An 18695-nucleotide genomic window follows, 5' to 3' on the forward strand; every position below is an offset into this window, starting at 1 on the left:
AAGCCACGGAATATACCTTCCTCTCAAGTTCACATGGGACATTTTCAAAAATAGACTACATACTGGGTCACAAGCAAAGTCTCCCCAAATTCAAGAAGATTGAAATCATACCAAGCATCTTCTCAGATCACAAGGGCATACTATTAGAAATAAATCACAATAAAACAATCCAAAAAACTCAAACACTTGGAAGCTGAATAGCATGTTACTAAATAATAATTGGGTTACCAATAAGTTCAAAGAAGAAATTAAAAACACCCTGGAAAGTATTGACAATAAAAGCACAACAATCCAAAATCTATGGGACACAATGAAAGCAGTCCTGAGAGGGAAGTTTATAGCACTACAGGCCTACCTCAAAAAACAAGAAAAAATGATAGTAAATCATCTAACTCTACAACTCAAAGAATTAGAAAGAGAGCAACAAGAAAAGCCCAGAGTGAGCAGAAGGAAGGAGATAATAAAGATCAGAGCAGAAATAAATGACAGGATAAATAAGATTGATGAACCTCTAGCCAGGATCACCAAGAAGCAAAGAAAGAGGACCCAAATAAACAAAATCAGAAATGAAAAAGGCAAAATAACAACAGACGCCACAGAAATTCAAAGGATTGTTAAAAAATACTATGAACAACTCTACTCCAACAAATTAGACAACCTGGAGGAAATGGATATATTCCTAGAAAAATACAACCTTCCAAAACCCAATCAGGAAGATTCTAAAACTCTCAATAACTATGGAAGAAATTGAAGCAGTCATCAAAAAGCTCGCAGCAAACAAAACCCCGGGGCCAGGCGGCTTCACAAGGGAGTTATACCAAACATTTAAGGAAGAACTAAAACCTATCCTCCTCAGATTATTCCTAAAAATTTAAGAGGAAGGAACACTTCCAAGCTCATTCTATGAAGCCAGTATTACCCTAATACCAAAACCAGATAAAGACAACAAAATGAAAGAGAATTATAGGTCAATATCCCTCATGAACATAGATGCCAAAATCCTCAACAAAATTCTAGCAAATGGATCCAGCAATACATCAGAAAGATCATACACCATGACCAAGTAGGATTTATCCCTGGGATGCAAGGATGGTACAATATTCGCAAATCAATAAATGTGATACATCACATAAACAAATTGAGAGATAAAAATCACATAATCATATCAATTGATGCAGAAAAAGCATTTGAAAAAATCCAACACCCTTTCTTGATAAAAACTCTCAGCAAGGTAGGAATAGAAGGATCATAACTCAACATAATAAAAGCCATATATGACAGGCCCACAGCCAACATCATACTCAATGGGCAAAACCAAAATCATTTCCCCTAAGAAGAGGAACAAGACAGGGATGCCCACTCTCACCATTCCTGTTTGACATAGTACTGGAAGTACTAGCCATTGCGAACAGACACGAAGAAATAAAAGGCATCCAAATTGGAAAAGAAGAAGTAAAACTGTCCTTATTCGCAGGTGACATGATACTGTACATAGGAAACCCTAAAGACTCCATCAAAAAATTATTAGACTTAATAAATGAATTCAGCAATGCAGCAGGATATAAAATTAATGCCAAGAAATCTATGGCATTTCTTTACACCAATAGTGAACTTACAGAAAGAGAAACTAAAAAAGCAATCCCATTTACCACCGCACCAAAAAAAATTAAGATACCTAGGAATAAACTTAACTAAGGAAGTAAAAGACCTATATGCGAACAAATACAGGACACTGAAAAAAGAGATAGAGGAAGACATAAACAGATGGAAGAACATACCGTGTTCATGGATTGGTAGAATCAAAATCATCAAAATGTCCATACTACCCAAAGCAATCTATAGATTCAATGTAACCCCCATTAAAATACCAACAGCATATTTCACAGACCTAAAAAGAACGTTCCAAAAATTCATCTGGAATAAAAAAAGACCTCGAATAGCGGAAGAAATCCTGAGAAAGAAGAACATAGTTGGTGGGATCTCAATACCAGATAGCAAGCTGGATTTCAAACCCACTGTTCTTAAAACAGGCAGTACTGGCACAAGAACAGATATATAGATCAATGGAATAGAATAGAGAACCCAGAAATCGACTCAAACCACTATGCCCAATTAATATTCAACAAAGGAGGCAAGAGCATATAATGGAGTCAAGACAGTCTCTTCAATAAATGGTGTTGGGAAAATTGGACAGATACATGCAAAAAGATGAAACTAGACCACCAACTTAACCCATACACAAACATAAACTCAAAATACATAAAGGACTTAAACATAAGATGGGAAACCATAAAAATACCAGAGGAATCCACAGGCAGCGAAATCTCAGACATAAGCTGAAGGAATTTCTTCACTGATACTGCTCCTAGGGCAATGGAAACGAAAGAGGAAATAAGCAAATGGGACTACATCAAAATAAAAAGCTTTTGCACAGCAAAGAAAACCATCAATAAAACAACAAGAAAGCCCACTGTATGAGAGAACATATTTGCAAATGTTATCACCGATAAGGGCTTAATCTCCAACATTTATTGGTAACTCATACAACTTAACAAAAGGAAGATAAACAATCCAATGAAAAAATGGGCAACGGACCTAAATAGATACTTTTTGAAAGAAGACAGAAGGAAGGCCAAGAGATATATGAAACATGCTCAAAGTCACTAATTACATGAAAGATGCAAATCAAAATGACAATGTGGTATCATCTCATATCTGTGAGAATGGCTATCATCAACAAATTAACAAACAACAAGTGTTGGAGAGGATGCGGAGAAAAAGGAACCCTTTTGAACTGCTGGTGTGAATGCAGACTGGTGCAGCACTGTGGAGAACTGTATGGAGTTTCCTCAAAAAACTAAAAATGGAACTCCCATTTGACCCAGTGATCCCACTTCTAGGAATATATCCCAAGAAGCTAGAAACACCAATCAGAAAGGATATATGCACCCCTATGTTCATAGCAGCACAATTCACCATACTAAGATGTGGAAACAGCCTAAGTGCCCATCAAGAGATGAATGGATTAAAAAACTGGTACATCTACACAGTGGAATACTATGCTGCGGTAAAAAAGGAATTCTAACCATTTCCAACAGCATGGATGGAACTGGAGAGCATTATGCTAAGTGAAATAAGCCAGTCAGAGAAAGATAAATACCATATGATCTCACTCATTTATGGAATATAATGAACAACATAAACTGATGAACAAAAATAGATGCAGAGACAGAGAAGCAGAGATCTGGCTGTCAAACCTCAGAGGGAAAGTAGGGGAGGGTGGGGGTAAAGGGGAGAGATCAACCAAAGGACTTGTATGCATGCATATAAGCCCAACGAATGGACACAGACAACAAGGGGGGTGAGAGCATGAGTGTGTGAGTGGGGAAGGTTGGGGATTAATAGGGTATGAGGACACATATGCAATACCTTAATCAATAAATTAAAGATTAAAAAAAAGTACTGTATTAGGAGTCTGTTAGTGAAGAGGGCTGGGTCATTTGTCTGTTTTGATCCTACAATCCTATAAATGACCCTATAATAAATTCATTATATTCTATGGAGTTGTCATTTCCTGGTACCAAAATATGCATATTAGTTTTCTGTGGCTGCCATAACAAATCATTGCAATTTTAGTAGTTAAATCTACAAACTCTAGTGTATTTTTTAAAAATTATAGTATATATTTTAAAAAGTGATATATATTTATAATATTAAATTTGACATAGTTTTAAATGGAAAAGCTAAAATTTAAAAAACAGAAAAATCATATGAAAAATAATTTGCCACTTCTTTGAATTTTTGCAGGGACACTTCAAGTAGGATAACTTTAAAAATATATATTTTTATTGGTTGTAGAGATGAAGGGAGAGGGAGAAGAAACATCAATGATGAGAGAGAATCATCGATTGGCTACTTCCTGCACGCCCCTCACTGTGGATGGAGCCTGCAACCCCAGCATGTGCTCCTGACCAGAATCAAACCCAGCACACTTCAGTCTGCAGGCTGATGCTCTATCCACTGAGCTAACATTTTCTTTAGAAATCCCTTCAGCCAAATATCCAAGTTCTTCACTTACAACCAGCTAGAGCTAGGATAACTCTTTATGGTCAAACTTTTGCAGAATGTCTTTTCATTGCTCCTCTCCCCTCCAGCCAACTGAGATTATATATATAATGTTTCAGATTTGCATGAGGATAGTTTAATATAGAATTTGGGAAATAATGGAAATATAAAATGTAAAAATAAGTTTAGGATATTTACTATCTGCCCTAGGATGTGACTGGCTTGAGTTTTAAACATTTTTTATTCAAATGAATATATTAGCAATGTGTTCCTTCTAATAATACCCCATCTCTTTCCTTCCTGAAAGTGCTATATATTTTGGTGGGTATAGCAACTATGATAGGAGAGTAAAAATTAAGATCTTGGGAAATAGCCAAGATATGGAGAGATAAATATGCTATGTAACAGCATAAATATGGAGAGATACCCAATGATAACTATACAAATAATTTTATAACTTCCTATATTAACAGTTCTCTTAGGTAAGAAAAAAGTCTAATCATCTGTCAGTCTATAACTGTACCTTTAAGTTGAGTCATTTAAAAACTGTCCATTAGTACACCATACTTTCTAGTACCTCATACACAAGACCTACAAAACATGAATATAATGTCCTACCTATAAAAATAAAGTAGCAAAAACAAGGAAGAGTAGACTGTCCAAGAAAATGTGACTCACACATTTCCAATACCTTTCATGGGTCGAGGCTAGAACAAACAGATGCAATTAGATCATGCCTCCCACTTACTACATACCCAGAAAATAGAGGAAGGCTTGCACCCCTGCTCATGAATACAATTCTTTTGTTAGTTACCATTGATAGTACCATTCACCGACAAATAGATTTATTTAAATGAATAATTCCTAGGTTTTCATAGTTCTGAATATAGGACCTGTAATCTTAACTACTTGTAGTTATTTTATATGTTCATCTTGTCTGTACTCTTAAGCATGATTCCATTTACTACCCACTGGCTATTGTTAACCTATAGGCCAGAGGGCTTGTTAAACATTTTTTTTTTTTTGCCAGATAATTAAGCTATCAACCATGTTCCTGCTTACTTAGATCTGGTTTACAGTTCTACCCATATGAGAAAAAAACTTCATGGTTATTTTAATTTCTACAAAATTTTATTACACACAATAATTGTATGTAGTAAATATAGGTTAAAATTAACCTCCTCAAGAAGGGCATTTAGTAACACAATTCAAGTTGCTACTGAGCTTACTGTTTTCACAGAGATGTATAGATACTACTGTCTTAGCAGATTTCGAATTTTCAAACATCAAAACCTCTTCAGTGAGTTTTCATTTGGAATTTCCAGAGACCAACATGTTCTGCAAGATAAATCAAGCTATAAAAAGCTTATTTTATATAGGCATATTATATTATATATAGCCTTACTTATACATATTTCCTGTAACTGTGTCTCCTATAACAACTATACTCCCAAATTTTACTCACCTATGTTCCTTCTTAACCTCCCTGTCTCTAGAATGAACTCTTTGATGTTGAATTAGGTGTAAACTATGCCTAAAATTACCCCTTTAATCATGACAACTATAGGATTCCCTCCAATAGCATTGTGTAAGGATTCCGCCACAACTAAAGATCTTTCTACATTAATGACATTCATATATTCATGATTAACAACATTCTTACAAGTATGACATCATAAGGATTTGATTTAATAGGAATTCTCCAGTTGAATGATTACTAAAGACCTTTCTCCACATTGATTACAATCAGAGCTGTTACTTTCCAAAGTTGAGAAAGGTCCAAGATGTTTGGCAGTATCTATCATAAACTGAAAAAGCTTACATATTCCCTTGGATGGAATAATTCCAGTCTTAATGTAAAATCAACAGAAATACATACACACATGCACAGAGAAATATACAAGAATACTTATAGTAGTAACTTTATTATAACACAAAATTATAAAAAATACAAATAACCATCAAGAGGATAAATAGCAGGCTCTTTTTAAAGTGGAATACTATACAAAATAAATATGAAAACACTACTGCCACACAATGCATGAATCTTCAGAATGTTGAGTGAAAAAAGACACAAAAGAATTCATGATGCCGAAACCAGTTTGGCTCAGTGGATAGAGCGTCGGCCTGCGGACTGAAGGGTCCCAGGTTCGATTCTGGTCGAGGGCATGTACCTGGGTTGTGGGCACATCCCCAGTAGGAGATGTGCAGGAGGCAGCTGATCAATGTTTCTCTCTCATCGATGTTTCTGACTCTCTATCTCTCTCCCTTCCTCTCTGTAAAAAATCAATAAAAAATATATTAAAAAAAAAGAATTCATGATGTATGATAAAAATATGTAAAAACATGCAAAAACTACTTCATGCTGTTGTAAGCCAGGGAAGTGATAATCTTTGGGGAAGTAATAACTATGTGTGTTTTTTTCACCGAATGCAATGAGAAATATAGTTCATATTTCATTTCTGTTATGAAGACTAATGCTTTTGGCAATTTAAAATTCTTGCCTCTCCCTGTATAAGTTTTTTAAAAGTAAATTGAGTCATCAGAACTTGAAAACAAAAATTAGATTCACTGCTGATAGAGTTCAGTAACAATGATCATACCAATTTATATGCTAGTAAGCAGTAAGAAGTTATGCTGTATGGTACTTTAATAACATCTGTGATTAAAATGACCTTATTAGCATGCTTTTAAAAACTAAAGTTTTACAATAACTTGGGAAGGAAGGTTTCCCAAAGAAATCACATTTTATTGCATGTCCATTTTTTCTCCCTTGTGAGTTCTCTGATGGACAATGAGGTTTCTCTTATAACTAAAGGACTTACCACACTCATTACAAATATAGGGTTTCTCCCCTGTGTGAGTTCTCTGATGTACAATGAGATTTGTCTTCTGGCGGAAGCACTTTTCACATTCATTGCACTTGTATGGTTTCTCTCCTGTATGAGTTCTTTGATGATGAATGAGATAGGACTTCCTGCTAAAGGCTTTCCCACACTGAGAACATTCATAGGATTTCTGACCTGTATGTATTTTGTGATGTACAGTGAGGGTTGCTTTCTGGCGAAAGGACTTCCCACATTCATTACAAATATAGGGTTTTTCCCCTGTATGGATTCTCTGGTGTAGATTGAGATTTGTCTTCTGACTAAAGGATTTTCCACATTCATTACATTCATATGGTTTCTCTCCCGTGTGAGTTCTGTGATGATCAATGAGGTATGATTTCATTCTAAAGGCCTTCCCACAGTGAGGGCATTCATAAGATTTTTCCCCAGTATGTGTTCTTTGATGTGATACAAGGGTTGTCTTCTGGCGGAAGGACTTTCCACATTCATTACAAATATAGGGTTTCTCCTTATTATGAGTTTTCTCATGAAGAGCAAGAGTTGTCTTCTGGGAAAAGGATTTCCCACATTCATTACAAATATACGGCTTTTCCCCTGTATGAATTCTCTGATGTACAGTAAGGTTTGCCTTCTGGTGAAAGGACTTCCCACATTCTACACAAATATAAGGCTTCTCTCCTGTATGAATTCTCTGATGTAGAGAGAGTGTTGTCTTCTGGCGGAAAGACTTCCCACAGTCATTACACTCATATGGTTTCTCTCCTGTATGAGTTCTCTGATGACGGATTAGATGTGACTTCAATCTGAAGGCATTCCTACACTGTAGACATTCATATGATTTCTCCCCTGTATGTGTTCTCCGATGATCAGTGAGGGCTGTCTTTAGACGAAAGGACTTACCACATTCATTACAAACAAAGGGTTTCTCTCCTGTGTGTGTTCTCTGATGATCAGTGAGATATGACTTCCTTCTAAATGAACTTCCACACTCATGACATTGATAGGGTTTTTCCTCTGTGTGAATTCCCTGATGCAGAATCAACACTGACTTCCTGCAGAAGGACTTTCCACATTCAGTGCAAATATGTTTTTTTTCAATATTGGTTGCTCTTCTCCTTTTATTATATTCAGATGTGTTTTCTTTTATGTATGTTCTCTGATATGTAAGTAAGCTTCCTTTTTTAAGCAATAATTTCTCGCAGTCATTATATCCAAATGACTGTGCTGGAGTTTCCATCTTACCATACTGCATCCGAACTTCATTATGACTGATAGCCCTACCATTGTGATTATGGGATTTGACTCCATAGTGAGCTGTCTCTGATTTAGCAATAAAGAGTGGCTTCTCATATCCATCATACTCACTATGCCTCTTTCTTGCAGGGCTTATATTATTGATGATTAATTCTGATACATTTTTAAAAATCTTTCCATAATGGTTATATTCAGGAATGAGATTTTTTGAATTTATAGGGTTTTTGCTTAAAGTAAGTGTGTTGTCATACACATTTTTTTTCTCCTTAATCAGTTTTTTGTGACTGATGAATACAACTGATCTAGAATACTTATGTTGGTGTTCCTTGAATTTCACTATAAAGTCTTCAGCTTTCCAGTTTTTTTCTAGAAAAGAATATAATAATAACTTGTGAATGTTCACACATTTGCTATGAAAAGGAATTGAACTAAGGTCTATTATGTGAGGCAAAAGAAGACTTCAGACAAATTACTCACTGCATGGGACACAAAAGCTAAATGAAACATCTGCTTCAGTGTGGAAAAGAATAAAAAAATAAGCAATGAATGCTAATAACTTTTCCACTTTGCACCAGAACATCATACATAAAGGTGACTGAACATAAGAAGCAGTGAAGAGAAGACAAAAATAGTGGAAGAGGGATTGATGTTTTGATAGGTAGATTCATAGGCAATAAAGTGAAACTATCAAGGGCATTAAGCTTTAAGTAGGATGGACAAGATTAGTAGAAAAGCTTATTCAGGGAAAATATTAGAGAAAGGATTACTTTGGGAGGACACAGATCAGAGCCTATACTTTTAATTATCACTTTTGGATTGCAAGGTAAAACACTTCCAGTTGTTCTACCACCCCTGTCCTTGTAGCTATCAATAGTTAATTAATGATTCTAAGCATCAATTAATTTCCTAGTGTTTAGAAAAACTATCCTATAGTCTTAGTCTAATTCTCCATATAGCTGGGAATCATTTTCTCTTCTGAAAAAAACCCCACAAAAAACAAAACTAAGAGAACACAACATGAAATTTAAAACTGACTAGGGTTATACTCACTGGTGTATTCAGATTGCTGTTACTACCAATTCTTTCAGAATTGTTAAAAAAACCTCTCATGACCATCAATTATAACTATTCCTCTTTTTAATTGCTGAGTTATTTTTTCAGGTTTAAAGAAAGACTGTTCAATTTCCCCAATTTACAGTAACATTCCCAACTCCAGATGAGAATGTTCATTCTGGTTCTAGATTGTTCTTTAACTTTCACCTTCATTTCTCTTATAAGTTTAGAGCTATATTTGACTTCTGTTATTTGCAATCATCCAAATCTAGTGGGGCAATGCTAAACCTAGGCTCACAAATATTTTTATGCCTTGAGTCCATTACCATCAATACTAACATACAAGGAATTTATTCTGTAAACAAAACTTTAAACCCCTTAGAATCACTCTTCATATTCAAGCAAGTTTTAAGGGTTGTTCCTATATCTGACAAATCTCAGCCATAAAAAGTTTACATTGATTTTATGTGTCATAGGTAGTGTTTGGTAGAAACAAAACATTTTATTCAGAATGCATACTGCCATGGCCTAAACAGGTATATCCTGAAAGGAACTTATAAGTACATGCTTTCTGAATGAGGGAAACAAGATATCTCCCCTGTGTAGCTCCACAAAAAGTTCATGAAGCAAGTACTAAATGCCTACAGCAAAGACTGAAACAAGGGATCTTATCTTTGAGGGAAAGGATTCTTAAGCATAAACCATGTACAATCAGATATTACACTATGTAATCATATCCAACTACTATATATGTTATAATTCATAAGTAGCAAGGGAATTAACAGAAAAACACACAACAGTGGATACGATGAGTAGTCAAGCAATAATTTGTGGAGAAGAAATCTCATGACTGAACCATAAGATACACAATTTGTGAAAGTGAGAATACAATACAATGAAAAACACAGATATGACAAATCCTACATTGTTGGAGAAAAGTTAGTAGACTGGATTAAGTGGAAATTAGGAAGAGTTTCCAAGAGAGAAATAAATTTGAAAAGACCAGATTAAGACTTATTATGTTAATCCTTGAATAATTAAGCATTTCAATTTCATATAAAAAACAATAATAAGTAACAAGTGATAGATATCTTATCACCAACTTCATAACCATTTAAACGTTTATATTCCACTAGTTTCATCTGTTTTAGAGTCAGAAACTCACCTAAGCAGGTCTGACCTGTCAATGATGTCCATGGCTCTTCTCCTCGTTCCAACTTCAGGATCACATCAGGCTTGGTCATGTGACACCCTGATAAGGAAAGATTTGGATTAAGTTGCTTAAGGTTCAATATACTTGAAAAAACTAGTAAGGTTTTTTTTTAATACTGCATTTCCAATACTGCATATTAAGATACACCTTTGTGTAACAGTAAACTTAACACCTGGTACTGTGAAAATGAAAGATATAATCATTCTTTCTGTTAACCACAAAGGAATCATCACCTGTTATCCCTGAAATTCAAGATCACACATACTTTAGGCACTATGAAAGAAAATACATGCTACTGAAAGTGTCAGAAAGGTTTTCTTACCCACAGAAATGAGGTGACAATAGTTTTCCAACATCACATCCATGTATAGAGTCTTCTGAGCAGGATCCAGGTGCTGCCATTCCTCCTGTGTAAAGTCCACAGTCACATCCTTGAAAGACACTAATCCCTGCAATGGATAGAAACTGTGTTCACAACAAGTTGACTAGATATTAGGCACTAGTTTTGATCCTGTTTCTTTGTGGCATTCATAAGAAAACTTGTAAAGAAAGCCTGTCATTTTTGTGATTTACATTGTGAGGAAAACAAAATCAAAGTATAAGTACCTGCCACCAAATTTATTTAGTAACTCATTTTAAACTATTTACTGTGAAGTCACTTTGTACCCTAAATCTGCATTCATTCACTGGGATGCCAAGACATACAAAACAGCTCAGCCAGTGTGGCTCAGTGGTTGAGCATTGACCCATGAACCAATAGGACATGGGTTTGATTCCTGGCCAGGGCACATGCCTGGGTTGCGGGCTTTATCCCCAATAGGGGGCATGCAGGAGGCAGCTGATTGGTGATGTTTCTCTCTCACTGATGTTTCTATCTATCTCTTTCCCTTCCTCTCTCTCTAAAAATCAATAAAAACATATTAAAAAGAAGACATACAAAACAATGTCCCTGCTTACAAGAAGTTACAGCCTCAAAACTTGTAACATATACCTTCAAGAAAGCATGTGTAAACACAAACCTGCAAGTCCAGGTACAACAGAAGTATGTACAACAGAAGTGTGTACAAGATGCAGTATATCATAACAGGAGAACAATTTTCTCAGCATCCAGTGAGGAGGTTAATTTCTCCCCCTTCAAGATTACTGTAATGTGCAAGAAGAATATGGTTTTAAAATGCATGGAAGTGAGTTTTGGCATGAAGTGATCATACAGTGAATTGGCCAGGAAAACAATACCTCAGATCCTATATAATAAAAGACCGTTCGACCATTTGACCAATTGCTATGACGCACACTGACCACCTGGGGGCAGATGCTCCAACTGGTAGGTTAGCTTGCTGCTGCGGTCTGGCCGGTCAGGATTGGGCGAGACAGGCCGGACATGCTTTGGAACACTCCTGCAGTCCTTCCCTGGCCAGCCAACCTCCTGAAGTCCCTCCCTGGCCGGCTGGCCTCAATCAGCCCCCCATTGGGGCTGGGTGAGATGGCCTCAATTGGGACTGGGCAAGAGGGGCTGGACACACCTTGGAGCCCTCCTGCGGTCCCTCCCCAGCCGGCCAACCTCCTGAGGTCCCTCCCTGGCTGGCTAGCCCTGATCGTCCGATCAGGACTGCGTGAGATGGGCTGGACACGCCCTGGAGCCCTCCTGCAGTCCCCTCCAGCCCCAATCATGCACTGGTGTGATCCCTGTGTCTGGCCTGCACCCCTTTGCAATCTGGGACCCCTCAGGGGATGTTAGAGAGCCTTTTTTGGCTCAATCCCCGCAGACCAGGCTGAGGGACCCCACTAGTGCACAAATCTATGCACCAGGCCTCTAATCTCTCTATATAAAAGCCTAAGTGACTGAATGACTGAACGACCAAATGATCAGTCAACTGGTAGCTATGACATGCACTGACCACCAGGGGCAGATGCTCAATGCAGGAGCTGCCCCCTGGTGGTCAGTGCACTCCCACAGCAGGAGCGCTGCTCAGCCAGAAGCTGGGCTCAAGGCTGGTGAGTGCAGCTGCAGCAGCACAAGCCTCTCCTGCCTCCACAGCAGCAGGTGCCACAGGGCTGGGATGAGTGGGAGTGGCTCCCGGCCCCGGTTTGGGCTCTTCCCCAGCCATCTGCAGCTCTGTGTACTGCTACATCCCCAGAATGGTCCTGGGCTGTGAGAGGGTGCAGGCCAGGCTGAGGTAACCCACCAGTGCACAAATCCGTGCACCAGGCCTCTAGTAATAATGATAAAATCTGAATACAATATATAATAACCAACTAATAGCACTGAAATGCCGGGGTCCAACCCCAGCAGGTCCAGGGGTCCCCAAAGGCGTGGACGGAGTCGGTGAAGAAGGAATGACATGGAGACAGCGTTCAGTTGATCAGCAGCCTAGCCAGGATCTCCAGCCAAGTTCTGGTCTGGATCTCCAGTGAAGTTCTGGTTAGGATCTCCAGCCAGGTTCTGTGTCCATGTTCTCTTGCTAGGTTCTCCAGGTTCTCCAGCCAGGCTCTGTAGCCATGTTCCTTCGCTAGGTTCTCCAGCCAGGTTCTGTCCAGGTTCTCCAGCCAGGTTCAGTCACCAGGTTCTAGTCAGGTTCTCTTGCCAATTTCTGTAGTCAGGTTCAGTCCAGGATCTTTTGCCATGTTCTCTCACTAGGTTCTGTCTCTAGGTTCTGAGACCAGTTTCTGTCCAGGATCTTTTGCCATGTTCTCTCCAGCGAAGTTCTTCTGTCCCTAGAGAACGTTCTGTGTAGGTTCTGTGCCTAGGTTCTGTCCCTCTCTCTCTCTCTTGCTGTCTTGTTACATCTGTATTTATACCAGTTGATTCAATCCTATCAATCTCTATTACAAAGGTTAGGGCGTTTCTTATCTCCATTCCAGGGAGTAAAGATTATGTAGCTTAAGCATGATTGTTCGTAGTTAAAGTGATTAATTACCCGCCTGGCACTTAGTTGAGGGGTTTTATTCCCTCCCTAACTTCAGGGGAAAATCCCTACCTGGGGAAACAACCTTTCTCAGAGAGGAGACCTTGGCTAAAACACACAGTGCCAAGAAGGTGAGCAAACATATTAAGAACAGTATGCCATATATGCCAGGTCCCTTGAAACAGCAAGGATGGACCGGCTCCCGGCACTGAAAGGCAACCAAAACAAGCAGAAATATCCTTAAAAGACAGCACCTACAATGGGTAAGACTGTTAAGTTTGTGGCTTTTTTGCATGAAGTATTGTACCCCAAATCACATAGCTGTTAAGGTAGAAAATCACAGAGTACTTCCTCAAAGGTGGTATAGAACAGAACTGGATGGCAGACGAGCTGGAGAATTAGGGATAAATTCTTAAAGCAAGAGAACTGTAGAACAGATAAGACCTAAATTCTGAGTCTAAACCAGGGGTGGGCAAACTTTTTGACTCGAGGGCCACAATGGGTTCTTAAACTGGACCGGAGGGCTGGAACAAAAGCATGGATGGAGTGTTTGTGTGAACTAATATAAATTCAAAGTAAACATCATTACATAAAAGGGTACGGTCTTTTTTTTTTTAAGTTTTATTCATTTCAAACAGGCCGGATCCGGCCCGTGGGCCATAGTTTGCCCACGGCTGGTCTAAACTCTGCCAGAACTCCAGGTTGAGTTAAATTAAGCAATTGTTGGAGAGATCACAGAGGGCTTAGGAAAAGCAGACAGAAAGATATCAGAATAAAGTTTTAAAAAATAAAAGTGCTCCTAAAGAGATTGAGATTTCTGTATTTTTATTACCAGCATTCCACAACTTGCTGATAGCTCAAAGAGAATAAAACTTAACTCTTACAGGCGCAGGTATTAGAAATTGAGGCTGACAAAACAGTAGGATAGTATAAAGGGTAAAACCCTGGGAAAAAGAAAACAGCAGAAAGTAAGCCCCCAAAGCTATGTATAAGCACTCATCAACTCCTTGCCTGAGAGCTAAAGAACATGAGGAGAAGGAGAACCTACCTCTCCTTAGGGGCCAGGGTAAAAAGCAGTAGCTGGAGTTTAAAAAACTAAGCAAATATATGAGCTGCTTCATACTTGAAGTGGAAATTGAGGGTGGGGATGGGGGGCACAGTAGGGCAGAATATGAAGCTTGAATCCAACTAAGTGAATCATCTGCTAGAAAAAACACACAATAATCATTAGAACAATAGATATAACTGATTTTGAATTACTATAAATAAGTATTCACAAAGCCCAAGTTTTTAGCAAAAATGACTGAACATGCAAAGAAAACAAAACAAAAATAGAGGGAGAAAATGACCCATATTCAGAAAAAGATAGAGTAACTAAGTAATTAGTGGGCCACAATGTTGTATTTTGTCCCAAAAGGCTTCCAAGTATTTATTCTAAACGTTTCAAAGAAGTAATGGAAAGCTTGGCATGGAGTGCCAGAATGTAAACTATAAAAAGGACCAAATAAAATACTAGAATTAAAAGTACAATAACTCATATGAAAAATTCACTACATAGACTCAGTAGCCGGCCAGAAATAGAAAAAAGAATCAGCAACCTTGTAAACAGGTCAATAGAAAGTAAGCAATCGGAATAGAAAGAATGAAGAATAAGGAAAAATTAATAGAAACAGAGATCTGTGGGTCAATTTCAAAATAATCCAATAAAGATGTAATTAATGTGCCAGAAAGAGAAAAAAAAAAGAGCTTGAAAAAATTTTAAGGTAATAATGGCCTAACACATTCATAGTTAGCAAAAACTTTAGCTTACATATACCAAAAAAGCATAATGAATCTCAAAAGGACAAAAATCAGAGAAAACCACACCCTAGAAAACCCTAATCAAATTGTTAAAAGTCAAAGATAATGTCAACCAAGAATATTTTCGGCAAAATTATCTATTAAAAATAAAGACAACATAAAAGCTCTTTTCAGGTAAAATCTGAGATAATTCATCACTAGCAATACATAACCACGTAAAGGAAGTTCTTCAGATTGAAGATAAAAAAATGTCAACCAATGATAACTAAGATCTTTAGGAAGGAATGAAGAGGATGAAAAAATTTATATTATGAAAGACTATAAATATTAATTTCTTTCTTTCTTTAAAAGACATGACTATGTTAAGCAAGTGTTGGTGAACATTTTCTGTTCTTTTAGCATGAAAGCAACCACAACAGTATGTAAAATGAATGAGCAAAGTGTGTTTCAATAAAATTTCAGGTATGGACACTAAATCGGAACTTTATAAAACTTTCATAGAACAGAAACATTTTACTTTTGCATTTTTCAAACATTTGTGAACTATAAAAAAAATTCCTAACTCACAGTTTGTACAAAGGCAGATAACAGTTTGGATTTGGCTTGTGGGTTGTAGGTCGTTGATTTAAAATAAGCATTCTAAAACCAATTATTTACAAACATAAATATCCCATACATGGCAAAACCAAAACCAAAACAAACCCAAAAAACAAAAGATGGGGATATCAGGAAACATATCTATAATGTTGTAAGATTGATGTATATTCTTTTAGTAATTCAGTATTCTCTCTAAGTAAATCATAATGAGTTAAAGATGCATGCTGTTCCTGGCTGGTGTGGTTCAGTGGTTGAGCACTGACCTATGAACTATGGGGTTGTGGGCTCAATCTCCAGTGTGGATCATGCAAGAGGCAGCCAATCAATGATTCTCTCTCATCATTGATGTTTCTACCTTTCTCTCTCTGAAATAAACAAATATATTTTTTAAAAAAGATGCATGTTGTAATCCTTAAAGCAATAATAATACAGCGATAACTAAAATGTCAATAAATAAATATATATTATTAAAATGTATTTGACTTACACAAAATAAGAGAAAATTAGGAAAAAATGAACAAAAACATGTTAGAAGGAACCTTAATGAATATTATGAAGTGTAAGACACCAGTCAAAGACTACATACTTTATCATTTCAACTATACAAGGCAAAGACAAATTTATTGAGACAGTAAAAAGATTAGAGGATGCCAGAGATTAGAGGAGAGGAAGTGATGAGTAGGTAGAGCACAGAAGATTTTGAGGGCAGTAAAACTGTTCTGTATAATACTATAATCTATACTAATAATAGTGGAATATGCAAATTGTCCGGGACGCTGTCACAGTATTAGTAATGACTGAACAGTAGGCTGGCAGGCTGTGTGGGGTGACAAAGCTGGCAGGGGTGTTAGTGAGGGACGACCAAATGACTGAACAGCAGGCTGCATGGGGCAACCAGGCCAGCAGGGGGGTTAGTGAGGGATGACCAAAAGACTGAACAGCAGGCTGCATAGGGTGACCAAGCTGGCGGGGGGCCAGTTGGGGTCAACCAGGCTGGCATGTGGGGCAGTTGGGGGAATGACTGGCAGCCATTGTGGTTTGCTCCGCCCTGGTGATTCCCTGAGACCCCGCCCCACTCAATTAGCAACCCCACCCAAGCTGTGTGCAGAGGCTTTTGCATATGAATGGCCTGGCTTTTCTCCGCCTAAAAACCTGTCAAACTGTAGCTGGGTCAGAGAACCCGAGAGCTTCCAAAAGAAGGCCTAAGGCTCGTCAGCAACCTGCATTACTTCACAGCTGCGCCTCATCTGGGCACCACCAAACCCCAAACAAAGAAGAGGAATCTGCAGATCTCTGTAGCTCCTGCTGGGTGGCCTCAGGCAGTGGCTGACTTTGCACCTCCTTGGAGATCCAAGAGTCGGTGTACCCAGTGGTGAGAGTGAGACCATCCAGATTATAGCTCTTCAGATCCATAAGAGACACACTCAGGGGGCAGACTCAGTGAGCACCAAAGCCCCACTGAAGCAAGACCTGCCCCATAAGGGTGTCTTCAGCACAGAAGCTCTCCCATTTTAGACACAACTGTTCCTCACAGCCAATTATCATGGAGGTCAATTCCTCCCAGTGATATCAACAGCAATCAAGGCTTAACTACAACAAGATGGTGCACACAGCCCACAAAGGGGTGCACCAAGAGTGTCCACCTCAGGTAATTGGGGAGGCTGAGCCACTGGGCCTTATAGGACACCTAGCACACAAAGCCACTCTATCAACACAGGAAAGCAGCCAAAATGCAGAGACAAAGAAACAGGTCACAAATGAAAGAAATGGAGGAAAGCAAACTACTGGATATAGAGTTCAAAACCATGGTTATAAGGTTACTCAGGAATCTTTAAAAACCTCCGAGAAATATAGTGAGACCCTCAAAGATATGAAAAAGGACCAATGAGAAATTAAGCATACATTGACTGAAATAAAGAATAATATACAGAGATCCAACAGCAGACTAGAGGGTCACAAGAATCAAGTCAAAGATTTGAAGTACAAAGAAGTAAAAAACACCCAACTGGAAAAGCAAAAGGAAAAAATAATACAAAAATATGAAGATAATGTAAGGAGCCTCTGGGACAACTTCAAGTGTACCAACATCTGAATGAGAGAGAGAGCAAGATATTGAAAACCTATTTGAAGAAATAATGACAGAAAACTTCCCCTACCTGGTGAAAGAAATAGACTTACAAGTCCAGGAAGCACAGAGAACCCCAAACAAAAGGAACCCAAAGAGGACCACACCAAGACACATCATCATTAAAATGCCAAGGGCAAAAGACAAAGAGAATCTTAAAAGTAGCAGGAGAAAAAAAGTTAGTTACCTACAAGGGAGTACCCATATTACTGTCAGCTGATTTCTCAACAAAAACTATGCAGGCCAGAAGAGAGTGGCAAGAAATATTCAAAGTGATGAATAATAAGAACCTACAACCAAGATTACCCAGCAAAGCTATCATTTAGAATTGAAGGTCAGATAAAGAGTTTCACAGATAAGAAAAAGCTAAAGGAGTTCATCACCACCAAACCAGTAATATATTAAATGCTGAAAGGTATCCTTTAAGAAGAGGAAGAAGAAGAAAAAGATAAAGGTAAAAATTACGAACAGCAAAGTGACAACAAATACATATCTATCAATAAGTGAATCTAAAAATCAAGTGAATAAAAAGTCTGATGAACAGAATAATCTGGTGAATAGAATAGAATCAGGGGCATAGAAAGGGAGTGGACTGACAATTCTCAGGAGGAAGGGAGTGTGGGGGATGTGGGAAGAGACTGGACAAAAATCGTACACCTATGGATGAGGACGGTGGGGAGGGACTAGTGGAAAGGGGATGGGGGGAACTGGCTGGAGGGGAGCTATTGGGGCAAAAAGAGGAACAACTGTAATAATCCGAACAATAAAGATTTACTTTAAATAAATAAATAAAAAGAAAGTACAGAGAGTCTCAATTTACCCCCCTACCCCAC

The 18695-nt window shown here is 38.0% G+C and overlaps 1 long non-coding RNA gene across 2 annotated transcripts in view; it reads right to left on the reverse strand.

Moving 5' to 3' along the window:
* Positions 1–5971: 5971 nt before the first annotated feature.
* The window catches only part of LOC308531059, a 64717-nt gene continuing 51993 nt past the window's right edge, over positions 5972–18695 (reverse strand). The window contains exons 4-7 of one of the 2 annotated variants that reach the window (XR_013996887.1): positions 11454–11577; positions 10757–10883; positions 10387–10473; positions 5972–8534 (exon numbers count right to left, since the gene is read on the reverse strand). This is a non-coding gene — a long non-coding RNA (uncharacterized lncRNA). The remainder of the gene's footprint in view (positions 8535–10386; positions 10474–10756; positions 10884–11453; positions 11578–18695) is intronic. The other variant, XR_013996886.1, reaches the window with a different exon arrangement.

The sequence above is a fragment of the Myotis nattereri genome, assembly GCF_964212035.1.
Source record: "Myotis nattereri genome assembly, chromosome: 15".
NCBI lineage: Eukaryota > Metazoa > Chordata > Mammalia > Chiroptera > Vespertilionidae > Myotis > Myotis nattereri.